Source organism: Calypte anna, chromosome 1, assembly GCF_003957555.1.
Source record: "Calypte anna isolate BGI_N300 chromosome 1, bCalAnn1_v1.p, whole genome shotgun sequence".
Classification (NCBI taxonomy): domain Eukaryota; kingdom Metazoa; phylum Chordata; class Aves; order Apodiformes; family Trochilidae; genus Calypte; species Calypte anna.
The window spans coordinates 78,115,269-78,130,259 of NC_044244.1; the positions used below are offsets into that span (position 1 = coordinate 78,115,269).

The following is a 14,991-nucleotide window of genomic DNA, read 5'->3' on the forward strand; positions in this document are numbered from 1 at the left end:
AAAATTCTCCCTCTTTCCATTGGGGGATTTTTCTGTATTATCAATAAGTTGGATTTTGGGTAATAATTATGGGTGTGACTCACCTTTTTTTTTTTTTTTTACACAGTAAAAAGATACACGTTTAAATCAATAAAAAACAGAGATCTTGTAACTGTATATGTGGCTCAATAACATGTCGAGTTTGCATGAAAAAGAACCAAAATTTGTATAAAAATAGTGTGATCATTCATTAGTGAATATGCAGATTGACACCTTAAATTTTTGACAAACCATTCTTAAAAGAAAATCCCTTAAAAAGGCAGAATCACAATTTTCTCTTGGTGCAGTTCTGTCAACCAGGCAAGAGAGGAGCTGTGCACTCTAGCAGAAGAGGTTAGTCCAGATGCCAGAAAATGTGCACATTTACCTCTGGGCCTTCTTCAGTTTGAAGAGGAAGAATGAATTGCCTTGTTTACACAACTCAAGTACATTTGGGCCCACACGATGAATATAACATACTGTCATTATAATATACTGCCTGTGTAATAGAATGGTATTCATACTAAGGCAACACACTCCTATCCCGTGCTTGATCCCAGACATAATTTTTCTGGAATCAGGGCAAGCGTATTTCTTTTGCAGAGAAATAAACTACTGGGAAGTGGTTAAAAATCTTATGTGTGCCATCACGGACAGAGCCCATTGTAAAGCTAGCATTTTTGCCTGCAATTATGAACGATGAAATCAAAATACAAAATAAACATTAGCCAAATGAAGAACAATAATAACATATTACCTTATGTCACTACATTGTCTCTATATTATCATATCTGAAAACTCAAACTTGGTATTGCAAATCTAAAAATAAATCTAGTTTTGTTTGGATCTAACCCTGCTCCTCAGATTCCTCTGCTGATTTTCTCCTGACCATGTTACAGCACACTACTGGACTGACTGCCTCAGAAAGAACACAGCATTCAGTGTGCCTTAATAGAATAACATAACATAAATGTTGCTATGCTTTGTACAATAAACAGGAAAATGTAGACAGAAAACTTGACTTGGTTCTGAAACACAAGCATAAAACATGATACATCCTGACCTGCACAGAAAACAACACTGAAACATGTAAGCAGAGCAGATGAACCACAAGACCACCTAGAATATCAGCAACTATACCTGAACACCCCTTACTAGAAGCATTGCAACTGCATTTCCAAAATGGAAAAAATTCTAAGCTTGATTATCTGATTTTGAAAATTAAAAAAAGTTCTTCATAGAGGTTGACTGGAAACATTTTTTCAACTTGAACATGACAAAAATAAAGCATGACGCACATGGTCTGGAGACATTCTAAACATAACTCTACCTTTCAATCTGAAATAAATGAATGAAATGTAAGATAATTACAACAAAAGGGTTTGTAGCCTATTATAACCATATTCTTCCAGACATTCTTCCCCTGATTTTTCAAAAAATCCTGCTTTTACCTAGAAGCAAGAATGTCTGAAATCACTGAGCTAGCACCACTTCAGAGATACTAACATTTTAAAAATTTGTTTGCAAATACCTAACTGAAAATGGCATAGACATGGTCAAAGAGGGCATTCTGGATATAACTAAGTATTCCCATTTTTTATGCAGCAATCAAACAATTCTAAAAAAAAAAAATAATTTTTTACAAATTTATTAACATTATACATTGTTCTTCATTCATTATACATTGACTTCATACCAGGTTATTGTAATAAATAAACTAATAACAATTGTTCATTCTTTAATGTTGCAAACTAGATTTTATAGTTGGTAATTTCTGATTTAGAATTCTAAGTTATCCTTCTTTTGTTATAACTTGGTGATCAAAAAAACGAAGCATGGAAAACACTTTATAAATATTTTTCTGCTTACACACACAGGTCAGTTACTAAGACTGTTTAGGACTGGATGTTGGTTTAAGTCCCAACAAGGTGATGGAACCATCTGTCTTAACGCTGAGCCTCTGCCTACAAGTGACAGTCTGTCTGAAGCTTGAATCCCAATCCAAGTCAGCTGCCATAGAGGACCTCTGTGTCCTGGCAGGTCTGCTAAGTCTATGTGTAGCCCCATATTTTGGCTGTTGGAGAGTATTACAACCCGAGAGATGTACAGAGACTTCAGAATAGAAGACTACTACATATGAGTTTGCATTGCTTGAAAGGAGTGGAAAGTCACTTACCTTTGAGATTCAGGAAGGAACTCTAAGTGAAAATAGAGAACTTGGGAACAGTGAATTATGAGCCTAATAGCTGCATATAATTTTGTTATTATCAACTCGTAAGTCATCTTTACTGCTTGTTTTGTTGCTTCAGCTAACAAATTTTACTGCCTTTCCTTTGTGACCATATTTAACTGTGTCTTTAAAAAAATTTTAGTTACATTATCATTTTGATAACTTTGAGCACTTACCTTTCGTTTAAACTACTTGCTTATTAAGTCTCTCATATAGATATGTTCTGTTTTGTTTGTCTTAAAATCTGGAAGTGTTCACAGTCTGAACACAGTCCCTTTCTGCGTTTGAAATATAATCACACAGCACACAGCTGTTCTGCTTATCAGCTCTTGTAACTGTTCTTTATTCCACTTATTTGGACTAGCAGAATGCTAATAGATGTTAACATAGGGTCTATTTTAAAAGTGAGTGATCATAAACTTTCTCCTTTTTAATAAATGAAGAAACTGGTACTATTATACACCTGACCTTCAGCAGGTGAAAGGGACTTATGTCTAGTAGGGGTGTAGCTACACAATATCAAAATCCAAATCTGAAATTACAAAACTGCAGAGACCAAATGTTTAAAACCACATCTATAAAAGTGAAAGCCTTCAGTCCAACCCACACTGTTTTTCCTCTTAACAGCAATTGAACTTGCAGCAAAAAAGGCAAACCACCAAGCCTGAGAGCACAGCCAGCAGCTGGAGGGATGTAACCCTTCCCCTCTATTTGGCACTTGTCAGACTGAAGAGCTCAAGAGCATCTGTGCTTGATTTTGGGCTCCCCACTACAAGTAAGATATTGACTTGCAGGCAGGAGTTCAGCAAGGGTAAACCAAGCTCATAAAGGAGTTGGTACACATAATTTTATAAAGGCTAAGAACAGAGGGCTTTTTCAGCCTTACAAAGAGAAAACTGAGGGGAGACCTTATTGCTGTCTACAGCTACCTGATCTGAGTATGTGGAGAAGACAGAGCCAGACATTTCTCAGGGGTGCATAGTGATTGGGGGAGACACAACAGATGCAACTTGGAACATGGGAAATTCTGGTTAAGTGTTAGGAATAATGTTTTTTCTTTTTTGTGGATGATCAAAACCTGGAAGAAGTTGCCCAGAGACGTTGTGGACCTTCAATTCTTGGAGGCATTTGAGACTCAACTGGACACTGCCATGACCTACCTGCTCCAAGTAGACCTGCTCTGAGTGGGCTGAAGGCCCAGACAATCTTTAGAGGTCCTTTCCAACCTCAATTATCCTATGATTCTAACTGCAAGCAGATTTTGGATGATTCCTCAATTCAGCTGGCATTTTCAGACTGAAAAGTGAACAGAGATCACTCTTCCCTTCTGGAAGGAGACACACACTGACAGTCCATTAAATCCTCTGTGTGTAAAAATACATATAATTTTCAATGAATATTGCCAAGTAATTAAAAAAAAAGGACTGTTACAGATGAATGACTGAACTGCCTTTTTGGAACATGTCAGATCAAGGAGGAAAGCAACTCATACAATTACAATGCCAAAGAACATTTCATATATTTTGAAAACAGAATTACAGATCCAGAGCCATAAAGCTAGGACAGAATGCTGCACTTTAAATATCCCAGTTTGTTCAATGCAGCAGTAAGCAAAAACAGAGTAAAAGCTTCAAAATTTTGCCATTGCCTAACTCCTGCTGTAATATATTTTGACAGGGTAAGGCAAGTACTGCTGTAACTCCACTGCTCATCCTTAAGATAAAGATGAGGTCTTCTTTATAATGTTCAGGTATTGTTTCATAGGCTTGGGGTCATCCAGGAGTGGCACTTCCCTTGCAATGAAATACAAAGGCACTGGGTGGATGTTTTCATATTATAATTCCATTATGAGATGTATAAATTTTTAAGAAAATAGCAGTTTCCACAAACCTCATACAAAATTAATAAAATGTAATATAGACTTATAACCAAAGTTCCTTTGCCTGACCCCTACAATTATGTTTTATGAAGCCAGCTTTCAGAATTCAAGTTTTTCAGCCACTGTATTAGAGGACATTTCTCAAATCCTTGAAAAAAAACAAGCTTATTTGGTGCTTTGTCTAGTTTTTCACTGCTGTATAAAATGGGAGACATTAACTCTGATCTAGTAAAGAGTTCATTAACTGCATATAAGTATATGTAGAAAGCATAGGAAATTACATTAACCTTTCCAAGACCACAGCTTAGCAAGAGAAAACAAAAGATGTCGCTCCTTACTTGTATGTCCTTCTGTTCTTTGGCTAATAAAGTCTAGGTGATGGCTTAAATTCTTACAGTGAAACCATCTGTTCATAGGAATTAAATTAAAATTAGCAGTTACTGAATATCATTCTCTTTAGTTAGGACTTCTGTTTAGCTCCCTGTGATCACCTAGAAACTTCAAAAACTTTTAATGAAATGGGAACAAAAACTACCTAGAAGAAAAATGCAATATGATGCTTAAAGTAGCTGGTGAACTTTTATATGGTGAGCCATATAAAAGCACTAGTATACATTTGGATATATCCCAGATTCTCCACTTGATTAAATTAGGTTAGAATTATCCCCGTAATTCATTGCACTGCAAAAGTGATTGCAATGTAGATGATCTTTTCAGAAAACTTTGGGAAATAGGTTCAAAGACAATAGGTAAACTCTACTGTATGTGCACCAGTAATGTCATATCCTACTCTGGGCAACTTGTTGGGTTACTCTGACTAGCAGTAGCAAAAATTATCAAGAAATTTTGAAGTATCCCCCCATATGGCATATTCTGACATCTCTGTGGAGATACAGTATCCACAGGTGACAAGTTCTTCAACAAGGATAGACAGCAATTGCTGCATCAAAATAAGAAGATGCTGAGGTCAACTTTATCCGTCTTTCAAGGATCAAAATGGAGTCCCAAAGTACTTTTCTGTCATGAAAATCCTGATAAGACTTAACTAGAACACTTTCAGTCATCAGATCACACATTATTCCCTTAAATGCCAGCAAACTACTCCCCAGGCAGTTTTCAGTACTGGCAGTCTCTCCACCTGAAAAAGATTTAACTTCTACTTCACCTCTACCACTACAATTCAAAGCAAAGTGAAAGCAAGGACATTACACAAGCCAGATCATAAGAAAGGAGCAGAACTGTGAGCTGCCAAATGCTAATGCATTTCCCAATTAGCTGCAGTCAGTGCTGAGAGTAGGCAATGTAAAAAGCTATGAGCCAGAGCCAACAGGATGGATGTACTATCTTATCATTTGAACGTGGTGACTTGAATATCTTTAGAAGAAGTGCGAGCCAGAGAGTATTGTTATGCCCTGAATATTCAGATTATGGGTACAATCTCAGGCAAGAGCCAAATAGCAGATAAATAATCTTTAAGAGCTCTGCCAGGGTTGCCAGGACATTTCTGAGCAGAAATAAATGAAATGCAGGCATTATTGAGCACCTTTTCCAGGATCTCTCATTTAAATTTAGCTCCTTACATTGAGATAAAGCAGGTTTTTTCCAGCCTGCTGTAAATGAAGCTATCTATAATTCAGCACAGTTTTAATGCCTAGAATAATTAACAGGAATCTTCTGCCCTTCTAAGAAAGTCACGAAGGTGAACTAAAAGAACTTCGTTTGTTTGTTTGTGGCTTGCTTTTTGTTTTTTTTTTCTTCTTTATAAAATCTTCTCTGCAGTTGATTAACCATATTATACATTGCATGTTGCAATGTATTATTAAAAAAAATGAGACAACTTTTGAAGTCACAGGTTAGGGAAAAAAAATGCCTTGTCTCAAGATTCCGAACAGAATCAAATCCTAATACTAATCCCTGCACTAAACAGTAAAGCCCTAACCACTTCCAGTGACATTGATCTGTTTCTTTCTTTTTCTAAAAACCTATAAATCCAGCTTTAACATATGATTTTTTTCTTGTGTTATGTTCCAGATCAAAATCTATTTCATATTATGTGTCCCTTTATTTAGTGATAAATATTAATTTTACAGGTCTATAGCTGTATACATCTCTCCTTTTACCTTTTTAAAGTATTATCAGTACTACAGTTTTCCACTCTAAATTTTTTTTGGGTGTATTCCTATATTCCTAGTTTCTCAAACAACAAGGCAATGACAGAGGAAATTATTTCAACTAAATGACTCTCTACACTGAAATCTTCACAATCTGAATGGCATTTCCCAAGGATTTTTCAACATTTCTTTACTTAGTGAGTATTTACTTACTTTATTAGCAGTTTTCTAAGTTGCCCAGTCATTTATCATATGGAAGACTTATTTATTCCTCTGAGTTTTGCCTTAGGGAACAGTGCTACACTGGTTAATACATGCACATAATTTCTAGTGACAAAAATTAAATTCAGCTGCATTATGCAAGAATGTGATTCAACTTTAATTTCTCTCTAAAAAGACACTCAAAGTAATGAGGCGTGGCTGCATGGCTTTTTCAGCGATTTTATATGAGAAACCTCCCATGAGACCAAAACTAGAAAGGACTCCTTGAGACTGAAATTATATATAAAAATCTTTTTGTGAACCAACATTCCAACCAAATGCCAGGAGCAATCCCCTTTACATGGATATTTAAGAGGGCAGAAATTGCCCCAAACATTTTAAGTGTATGCAAGATGTTGAATTTTCATAGGGTTTTGAGGTGAAATTCCTGTTCTCACTTACTATCCATTTTCACTGAAATATTAAAGAATTGAGAAAAAGATTACAGCAAACTGTACGTAACAGTTGGCGGAGGTAAGTCTCAAGGAGAGGACTGACACACAAATGACCAATTTCTGATTTGACTTCTCAGACGTTCAACAACACCATAAAATATACACATTAGCCATCTTATCACGGCTGTGGCATGGAATCTGTACACTAAATAAAGAAAACAGACTAGCACATGCATTGGGTGTTATAGGCAGAGATAAGTATCAGTGACAACCAGTTATCATGGCTCGAACATGTCAGAAGTTCTGGAGCCTTTTCATAATAAAATATTACACACGCTGTGTGTAATGACTGTCAAAATGCGCCTACGTGACATAAATGAATATTGAACAAGCAAAATGCTGAGAGCTGCCAACAGAACTGTATGGGTTAATAGGTGGTTTTTAGAAAGCCTTTCCAGACGAAGCCTTCAAGGTTATTGCGTTATCTCATGAATCAGTTGGTTAAATGTTTGCCAATGAATGTAAGGAAGGTTAAAGCTGCTGGCTTTCGCCTACCGTACCAAGATCAGTCTTAAGATCTGTTGGCAGACTTAACTTTCTTGATCCTTTAACTGAAACAACAGAAAAAGGAGAAAGGCAGTTGTTAATAAGTGAGAAAGAAAAAGGAGCGAGGGAAAACAACATGCCATCTTCTGGTTAATAACATGTTGCAAATTTGTAGCACTTTTTAAAAAAAATCAGCATATAAATGCAGAATTATGGTTCAAATTTTTTCATGTACACCGTTCAGGAAGATAAATGTAACGGAGCAAAGCAGCACTGGAAAACACATTATTCCAGCTTTCAAGAAGTGAATGGTACTTTACACAGCTTTTGGCTGTGTGTTGCAGTATCTTACCTTGTGATGACAGGAATGATTTAAAAAAAAACCAAACACAAGTAAGATTAAGGCAAATATTGCAAATGCTGGTTATGCAGCGCATCACAAATATTTAAGCACCTGGAAACCAGTTTAATAAGAGTGTGCAATGAAATTATGAGTTTTGATGACATCAGACCTCAAGATACCATTTGAAAAAGAGAAGGCATATTGTACAGGTAGCGGAGACAGAACACACCATTGTAATATTATGGAAAGGAAGACATTGCCCAGAAACAAAATTCTGGAGTTTCAGGTTATTATGTGGTGTTATCAAGACATCAAAATATTGCACTCAAGCTACTTAAGATTTGATTATCTATTCTTTTCCAGTTATACAATACAACTATGATTTTGCTTCTGTTCAAAAATGTTTTCATTTCCTTATATGAAAAACCATGCGAGCATATTTTTAAAAAATGAACACCAGAGAACTGAAATGAAGCATGTCTTGTAGCAGCCAAAATGGCATAAAATTATTAAAATTCATTCCCTAAGAAATCTTTTATTAACTATTCAGAAGACTTAATTTCCAGTATATTTCTTTCATTTTGCATTCATTTAATATTTTTCCACATTGTTTTCTGGCTTCTACCCTTTACCCATAATGTCCATTACTAGAAATGAACAATGACAAATAGTCAGCTACTATACTTCTGAAGAAACTTTTACATGGTAAGTGTGTGAATGACAGGAACACTGGGACATATGAGCATAAGGAACAAGCCCTTTGTTATTCCTATTTAATAAAGTTTTAGGTCAGAAGGATGCCCCAAACAGCCATTTACCATTTCAAGTCACAGAACCCCTATAGAGAAATTCTTTTGCATTCTGCATTCTTTTGCAAAATGTCATGAACTACAAAGCCTGCAATGTGGCACAATTAAGTGTCAGCCTGTACCCATGATACATCTTTTTCTTTCTTCAGGAAAGAGTAGGGTAGCCCTTCAGCTCCTAACATTTTGGTATCTCTAGAACCAGAATAGCCCTCCCAGTAACCTATTTTCAGGTTACTGGATGCTTTGGGACAAGGCAAAGAGCTCTCTTCAGATCAACTCAGCATCAAAATATACACCACTAGCCATGCTACATGAAATTTCTCTGATTTATATACCAAGTGTTAAGCTCCTACATCCATTTTAGGCATTCATACAAAGAGCAGTTTGATTTTCACAATGGTCTTTTAAAACATTCTGTTTATCTAAGCAGCTCTCACACTCTTTCAGACTGTGAATGCTGATCTAGAAAATAAGTGCTTTGCCCTGGAGAAAGAAGCATCACTTGTGATATAATCCCCTTTAAAGGACAGGACAACATCTGACTCAACCAGCCCTTCAAAAAAGGATTACCAATTCTTAAGGAAGACTGTAGGACACTTCTCTAGGATCTAGATTAGGATATTTCAGAGCAATAAAACCTAGCTGCATTTAATACTAAGGAGCTTCATTAGTGCTGTCATCGTGGAGGCCTTGAGCTTTGCAAAATCATCATTCAAGCTCTTCTATTTCTATGTTACAGGTGCTTCTGTATAACAGGAATTACATGTCTTGTGTCACCCAACATAGCTGTTCCCAAATCGCGGTATATATGTCTGAACAGCAAAGCTGCAGGAACAGCTCCCAACTATTTGTGTGCAGGCCCATGCAGGACATGTGCCAAGTATGCACTGATTCCTCTGAAGGACTCTAAATTAGAGTCCTGATTTGAGAGCTGCCACAGCTGCATTAAAAAAAAAAAAAGGCATATCACACGGAAGGCTGCAATCTAACCAATGCAGGCTCAGGGAGATGAAGAAACTGAGGACGGGAAAACAATATACAGATGATAAATAGGTATGAATATGTATGGTATGAATAGCTATGATGTTTATAGGTACAGGGATAGAGTAGGGGACATGGCAAGTAGGGACCAAGAAGACAAAGGAGACACATAGCATGAAGAAGTGAAGGAAGTGCAATTAAGGAAGACAGGAGTTACTTCTACCACCATCTCCATCACCAAATTTAGAAATTTTTGGTGTAGGACATTAGGACACAACATGGTCAGCAGATCGCATCTTTGAGTGTAGAAAACAACAGCAAAAGCTGGTTGCTTTAGTGCTTTACTGTGATGAAGGCTGTGCATTTTTTTTTTTAAGGAGAGGTAAAACTAACATTTTCCTAATAAACTGATTAGAATGTGGATATCACTATTTTTAGTACCTAACTCACATATTTTACTACCTCTACATTTATTATATAAGATTGTGCATACAAACCCGCCTTGCTGAGAAAAAGCTTTTGAAAACCAGATTAATTTAAGAATGAAGCAGAGTATAAATATTTAAGAGGCTAGCAGGGTTGTTTGCTACCATTATTTCTTTGCATTCATGCTGGAGGCAGCCAGCAGGAATTATGATGACATAGAACAAGGTTAATCTGCCTCTGCCCTAAAGATCTTAATGTGTAAACAATCAAGTTAACCAACTGTGGGGTGAAAAAGAGGCACTGACAGAAGTAATAGCTATGGCCTGGTAGCTAGCTAAACAGAGCACCTAGGTCTCACAACCAATGTCCTAAGGACCATGAGGTTCCTGTTAGTCTTTCAATGAAAACAACAAGGTACAACCAACAAACAAGTGTGTGCTCACAGCTATGACATTCAGTGGTGTGTTTTCCTCAGGTGTTATGTCAGGATTGTAGTTGGAGAACTTAGTATTATTCAAAATGAAGTTGACTTCATATGGCTCTTTTCCTCCGAGACAGCCTGTGTAAGACTTTGGAATATCAGCCTAAGCCTCCTTCTGATAAAACAATGGATTTAAGAGCCTAATATTTAGAAACGCAGTTTGACAAGGTATACTGACAAGGTATACAGTAATGCCCTGTATATTTGGCTATTGGGGTTCAGAGCCAATGCAGAGACAGCCCTCCTCCTTTGGTGGCCTTAGGCAGGGTGCCCCAGACAGCACTTTCCTATGGGAGCTACTTTAAAACTGAACCCAGCTCTCACTCTGCCCTGAGCTCCTGCTGCATTGCTGCCATGCTTGTGCCTGACCCTACTGATCCAGGCTGAGATTCATGAATCAACATCCTTCCCTGTCCCTGCACCTGCCTGGCCATCACCAGACTCTCTTTGGCCTTGGTCATCCTCCCCAGAGCTGCCCTGCTCCTTTTCTCAGCTCCTGTAGATGAGCTCAAGTCCCCCTGAGCCCCCCATGCCCCAGGTGCTCCCACTGAGTCTCCATCTCCTGCTCTCTGCCAGCTCACACTGCTCTCCCTGTTCTTTGCCAAGTCACCTGTACAAATCCCTTCTAAAGATCTTAAGCAAGCATGAATTCACCTGATCAGATACCCCCTCACATCTTGGAAGAAGTGATAAAATGCCTGTTGTATAGAGAGTGCAGGAGCTAACCTCCCTTTAACAATTGATTCTTTAACATTTACTTCTGACTAGTAAAAGTCCTTTTGAATTTAATACAAAAAAGTAGAAACAGTTACGCTGGCAGCATTTATTTTAAAATAAATACATTTCATTCTATGTTTTACACACCATTTGTTTTTAAATCTTTCCTTTCTTACTTGTTTTCCATAAGGATGTAAGTTTAAAATGAGTGACTGTTTGAAACTTACATTTCTTTTGAAACAAAGCAATTTAAAAAATTTCATGTGGGAAGCTGGCATGGCATGGACCTAATCCCAGCAGATTTAACCAGGGGAATGAGTCAGGATAGCAGCACTTGGCAATCACAGCTTGTATAAAAACTCATAATCTTACCATTAGAGACCTGTGTCAAAGCTCATGGGACTCAATTGTGGAAATCTCTACACAGACTTCACTAAGCTCTGTAGTCTGAAAAGTATTTTGGATGTGAGCCCCAAGTAGCAATGTGATTTCTTACAAAAAAACACAAACGCACTTTCATTTTAGAACCTACATTTCAGAAGTCACTCTCCTATACACAGAATGATGAAAAGCCTTCCTTCTGGTCTTTAAAAGAAGTCTAAATTGTCCATAACATCTTGCACAGCTAAGTTAAGTGACTCTATAAGACACATGTTCTTGTATTCAGTATATTCCCAACTAAATGCTTCAATATGAAGCTGCATATAAATGGCTAAAGCAGCAAGGGACATATATATTATGTAATTATGTATATTAGATATATTCCTAAGAGGCCCAGAATAATTTTTCCTAGACTTAATAAAAATAATGGTAAACTTTACTGAAATAGGTACTGTTCTGTAATACTACACAGTAATTAACTCTAGCATTGAATGTAGTGCAAATTACATTATCAGTTCTTACAAGGCCTCAGAGGTTTTGATTTTGTTTTAGATCTACAGATCTCTTACACGTAGAGTGAATACAGTACAAAGTCCTAACTTCTGACCTCCAAATAACAAACAACAATCAAAATGCAGTTTGACTTTCTCCATTGAAAGAACATGGCATGCATGAGTAAAGTAAAATATTCAGCTGTTCTTTATATAATCTGAGATTTTTTAAGCCAATCAAATATTATTATATGTCATGGCATGCTGCATCATTGTTGTCATGAAACATGCATTATATAGCTAAGTGTTGTGGTTTGTTATTTTTATATTTTTTTGTTTCACAGTGTTATTCCATATGTACATTGCTATATATGGAATGTATTTTGTTTGAAGTGGAAATTGCCATCACTCAGATATTCACAAATAAGCAGAATCTTTCAGATGGTTTTAACTTTTTGTCTTCCTGTACAGCACTGGAAATACATTATTACAGTATTTAAATAGTAATTTAATTAAAATAAGGAAGATTAAGGTTAAGGTTCAGGAACATTATGTCCTTCCTCTGCCTACCATTCTTAAAATGCAAGGTTGGTATTTCTTCACTTGCTGCTACTCTCAGTGTGGCACTGTGAATTTCAACAAATTTTTCATTAAATGGTTTAACTTCATGTTCTGGTCTGAACAGGAATCTGATTTTTCAATTACATTGTCTGCAAAGCCATGCTTTAGTAGATAGGACTGGAGGAGCAGCTGAAAAGACAGTTTTTTGTTTAATGCAAGAAGTTGTATTTACACTGGAGTACAAACCAGCTCTGCATGCTAATTAAATATTCTTCAACACTAAGTCTCCTCCTCAATGCTCCGACACTCATATCAATAATAGACCACAAATGCCTAATTTTGATTTGAGGCAGCAGAGAAGAGAAACAACAAAGCTGAATTAACCTAGGCTGGCTCCACAGAAGCTTAGTCAGAAGTTGAAACATTGACAAGCAGAAGGATGTTCCAGGCAAAATATATTTTTCAGGGAAACCAAGATGGTTCAGGCAGGCTAAGCAATATTCAGAATCAGAGCACAGGATGAGAAGGCAAGAGATTTATCAAGTTTTCCAAGAAGCCCTTATCAGCATTATTCTTCTGGGCCTCGATGGAACTGAAGTCTGACTAAAGCTAATAATCTCTCAGATGTAAGACTGAATCTCCATTGGCAACAGGGTGCTAGAGGGATTCTTGGAATTGTCCAAGAAGGATTGTCTTGGAATCTTAAAGTATGGACGTGAGCACATTGATGTTGCTCCTCAAGTTATTCCCCTTCTGCCAGGACTGAGGGTGAAGTTGGTCACCAATGTGCCATGTGTGCAGTGTTTGTCACAGAGGCATTCTCCAGCTGTTTGCACTTTGTGCATGCATCATGAATGCTCAGGGTCAGTAGCTTCACTTCTAATTGCAGAAGTGATGATGTGGTTTGGCAACTATCAAACATATCAAACATATTCAACAGATCAAACTCTTCCTTTTGTCTTTGCAACCTCATCATCTGGTGATGTAGCCATACCCAGTGGGAACTTCATTGGGCAGCAACTTGAATCACTTGGCTTAGCAGCCGAGTGTTCTATTTCTGCTAACTTTCTGAGGCTAAAGTCTTGGCCTATCTTCAGCTGAGGTACGTGGTCACCAGATTTATAAACACAGGTATCAAGGGACTCTGCAGAGTACAGCATGCTACAGTTATGGAGCCTGTGTGCCATGAACTTCCTCTAGATCAAAGTCAAGACTGGAAGCAGAAGGATGCTGCTCACAGTCCTGTAACTATGAAGACTGATCAGTGGTATTCTATGAGAAAGAAATGCTGGCCACTGCAAAGGCTGATGCAGCTGGGAAGCTGTGCTGATAAGATCCAAGATAGTTCCTGGAGGTCACAATTTTGAGGTCAGTTACACCAGATTATTAGTATGGATTTTGCCCAGTTTTAGAGCAGGCATGCTAAAGCAAAATTCTTTTAATTGCATATTTTTTTAAAAATAGTATCAGTCACAGTAAAGAGACATACAATAAATAAAATATACTGATTTAACAAATATTACATTTTAAAGCCCATATCATATCTGAGGCCCAGCTCAAGAGTTTGAGCTCCTAGTATTATAACAATATTATTATATCCTATTTCACTTTAATATTGCCATGCCTACAGAACTTGGGTTGCAAACAGTCCATGGAAATACGTATTTCAAAACAGCTGTTTTGTTTTAGTTCTCGCTGTTTCAGGGAAACACTTTCATTATTTTCAGCTTTTTGTAAACCAAACTAAGTGAAAAAAAAAAAAGGAAAATTATCTATCAATACTTACCAAACTACAAGGAAAAAAAGTGTGATATTCATACCACAAGCAAAATGAACATATAGTTACGCCTCCTTGTATTTTATCACATTTAAAAGTCAGCTACCAGAAAACAGCTCTAAGCAACAATTTTTAAGACGGTGAACTCACATTAAAAAGATCAATGCAGACTAGGCACTTGCAGAAAAAGTCTCTAGGAATGAGATGAACTCCTCCTTCTGAAGGACTATAGGTAAAATGGGAAACATTTATAAATCTTTAAATGGCCAAGATTTCAATGCTAGGTTGATAAGCAAATATTTTTACTTGTCATTGTAAATTACATAATTCAGGCACCGGTGAGGTCTAGTGGTTAAAATTTACCACCTCCATACTGCTGTTTTTCAAATAATTTCTCTGCATGCATATATGCATAATATGTATATATAAAATTATAAGGACTCCCTACTGAAAAAAAAAAAAGTCAGAAAGCATTTTACAAAAATAGAAACAAGCCTCTAATAAGGATACAGGAGTATACCTGCACGATTTTAATTCAAGTGTTTTCATACTCTTAATCTCAAGATGTACCACGTACATTTAAT

At 36.8% G+C, this 14,991-nt stretch overlaps 1 protein-coding gene across 2 annotated transcripts in view; it reads right to left on the minus strand.

Annotated features, from left to right (window-relative positions):
• The window catches only part of STXBP5L (syntaxin binding protein 5 like), a 186,027-nt gene that overhangs the window by 24,776 nt on the left and 146,260 nt on the right, over positions 1 to 14,991 (minus strand). The window lies entirely within an intron of this gene.